This window comes from Cervus canadensis, chromosome X (assembly GCF_019320065.1).
Source record: "Cervus canadensis isolate Bull #8, Minnesota chromosome X, ASM1932006v1, whole genome shotgun sequence".
In the NCBI taxonomy this organism is placed as follows: domain Eukaryota; kingdom Metazoa; phylum Chordata; class Mammalia; order Artiodactyla; family Cervidae; genus Cervus; species Cervus canadensis.
The window spans coordinates 16,728,627-16,732,215 of NC_057419.1; positions in this window are offsets into that span (position 1 = coordinate 16,728,627).

The window sequence follows — 3,589 nt, forward strand, 5'->3', positions numbered from 1 at the left end:
TAGAGTCTTTAGGGTTTTCTATGTAGAGGATTATGTCATCTGCAAACAGTGAGAGTTTCACTTCTTCTTTTCCTACCTGGATTCCTTTTATTTATTTTTCTGCTCTGATTGCTGTGACCAAAACTTCCAAAACTATGTTGAATAGTAGTGGTGAGAGTAGGCACCCTTGTCTTGTTCCTGATTTTAGGGGAAATGCTTTCAATTTTTCACCATTGAGGGTGATGCTTGCTGTGGGTTTGTCATATATAGCTTTTATTATGTTGAGGTATGTTCCTCCTGTTCCTGCTTTCTGGAGAGTTTTAATCATAAATGGATGTTGAATTTTGTCAAAGGCTTTCTCTGCATCTATTGAGATAATCATATGGTTTTTATCTTTCAATTTGTTAATGTGGTGTGTTACATTGATTGATTTGCGGATATTAAAGAATCCTTGCATTCGGGTGGAGAGGAAGGTGGGAGGGGGGATCGGGATGGGGAATACATGTAAATCCATGGCTGATTCATGTCAATGTATGGCAAATCCACTACAATATTGTAAAGTAATTAGTGTCCAACTAATAAAAATAAATGGAAAAAAAATACAAAAAAAAGAAAAAATATTTTTTCATTGATTGATTCTTATTTACAGTATTGGTTTGATTTCTGTCATACATCAACCTGAATTAACCATAGGTGTAGGTGTCCATATGTCCCCTCCCTCTTGAATCCCTCCCACTTCCCACTCATTCCCACCCCTCTAGGTTATTACAGAGCCCCCATTTGAGTTCCCTGAGCCATCCAGCAAATTCCCATTGGCTCTCTATTTACATATGTTAGTGTATATGCATCCATGCTACTCTTTCTATTGATCTCACCCTCTCCCTCTTCTCCCCCACCTTTGTGCCTAAGTCTGTTCTCTAAGTCTGCATCTCCCTTGTTGCTCTGCAAACAGGTTTATCAGTACCATCCTTCTAGATTCCACATATGTGCATTAATATATATTTGTTTTTCTCGTTCTGACTTACTTCACTCTGTAAAATAGGCTCTGGGTTCATCCACCTTCTTAGAACTGACTCAAATGCATTCCTTTTTTTTTTTTTCCTATGGCTGAGTAGTATTCTATTGTATATACACACTAAAGCTTCTTTAACCATTCCTCTGTCAATGGACATCTAGCTTACTTCCATGTCTTGGCTGTTGTCAATAGTGCTGCAATGAACACTGGGGTGCGTGTGTCTTTTTAGCTTTGGATTTTGAAGGATGTATGCCTAATAGTGGGGTTGATGGGTCATATGGTGGTTTTATTCCTAGTTTTTTGAGGAATTGCCATACTGTCTTCCATAGTGGCTCTATCAGTTTACCTTCCGACCAGCAGTGCACGGGGCTTCCCTTTTCTCCACACCCTTTCCAGCACTTGTTTGGATTTTTGATTATGCCCATTCTGTCTGGTGTGAGGTGACATCACATTGTAGTATTGCTTTGCATTTCTCTAATAATGAGCTTCCCTGATGCCTAAGGGGGTGGATAGTCTGCCTGCAGTGTGGGGGACCTGGGTTCAGTCCCTGGGTCGGAAAGATACCCTGGAGAAGGAAATGGCAACCCACTCCAGTATTCTTGCCTGAAAAATTGCTTGGACAGAAGAACCTGACAGGGTACAGTCCGTGGGGTTGCAAGGAGTCGGACACGACTGAGCGACTAACACTCATTAATAATGAGTGATGTCAAGCATCTCTTCATGTGTTTATTAGCCATCCATATGTCTTCTTTGGAGAAATATCGGTTCAGGAATTTTGCCCACTTTTTGACTGGGTTGTTTCTCTGGTAGTGACATGTATGAGCTGCTTGTATGTTTTGGAAATTAATACTTTGTCAGTTGTTGCCTTTGCTGTTATTTTCTCCCATTCCATGGGTGGTCTTTTCACCTTGTTTATAGTATCCTTTGCTATGCAAATCTTTTAAATTTAATTAGCTCCCACTTATTTATTTTTGTTTCTATTTCCTTTTTTCTAGGAGGTTTGTCATAGAGGATGTTGCTATGATTTATGTCCTTCAGTGTTCTGCCTATGTTTTCTTCCGAGTTTTATAGTTTCTGGTCTTACATTTAGGTCTCTAGTCCATTTTGAGTTTACCTTTGTCTATGGTTTTAGGAAGTTTTCTAATTTCATTCTTTTGCACTTACTTGTCTAGTTCTTCCAGCACGACTTCTTGAAGATGCCGTCTTGTTCCCATTGCATATTCTTGCCTCCTTTGTCAGAGATAAGGTGCCCATATGTGTGTGGGTTTTTCTCTGGGCTTTCTCTCTTGTTCCATTGGCCTATACTTCTGTTTTTGTGTCAGTGACATACTGTCTTGATGATTGTAGCTTTGTAGTATAGTCTGAGATCAGGTAAGTTGATTCCTCCAGTTCCGTTCTTCTTTCTCAAGGTTACTTTACCTATTCCGGGTCTTTTGTGTTTCCATACGAACTGTGAAATTTTTTTATTCTAGCTCCATGAAATATGCCATTGGTAATTTGATAGGGATTGCATTTAATCTGTAGATTGCAGTTGGTAGTACAGTCATTTTCACAATATTGATTCTTGCAACCCAGGAGCATGGAATATCCTTCTGTCTGTTTATATCATCTTTGATCTTTCATCAGTGTCTTATACTTTTCTGAATACAGTTTTATTGCCTCTTTTGGTAGGTTTATCCCTAGGTATTTTATTCTTTTAGTTGCAATGGTAAATGGGATTGATTCCTTAATTTCTCCTGATTTTTCATTGTTAATATATAGGAATGCATGTGTTTTGTGTGTATTGATTTTGTATTGTGCAACTACTAAATTCACTGATTAGTTCTAGTAATTTTCTGATGGTATCTTTAGGGTTTTCTATGTACAGTATCATGTCATCGGCAAACAGTGTGAGTTTCACCTCTTCCTTTCTAATCTGGATTCCTTTTATTTCTTTCTTTTTTCTGATTGCTGTAGCTAGCACTTCCAAAAGTATGTTGAATAATAGTGGCTAGCGTGGGCATCCTTCTCTTGTTCCTGATCTCAGAGGGAATGCTTTCAGTTTCTCACTATTTAGAATAATGTTTGCTGTGGGTTTATCATATATGACCTTTACTATATTGAGTCAGGTTACATCTATACTTATTTTCGAAGAGTTTTTATCATAAAAGGGTGCTGAAATTTGTCAAAAGCTTTTTCCGCATCTATTGAGATTATCATTTGGATTTTGTCTTTCAGTTTATTAATATAGTGTATCACATTGATCAATTTGCATATATTGAAGAATCCTTGCATCCCTGGGATACATCTGACTTAATCATACTTGTGATCTTTTTAATGTGATGTTGCATTCTGTTTCCTAGAATTTTGCTGGTGATTTTTGCATCTATGTTCATCCGTATCATTGGCCTGTTATTTTCTTTTTTTGTGATATCTTTTTCTGGCTTTGGTATCAGGGTGGTTGTGCTGTCATAGAAGGAGTTTGGAAGTGTTCCTTCCTCTGCATATTTTGGGAAGAGTTTCAGAAGGATAGGTATTAGCTTTTCTCTAAACGTTTGATAGAATTTACCTGTGAAGCCATCTGTCCCTGAGCTTTGGGTTTTTTTTGGGGGGGGG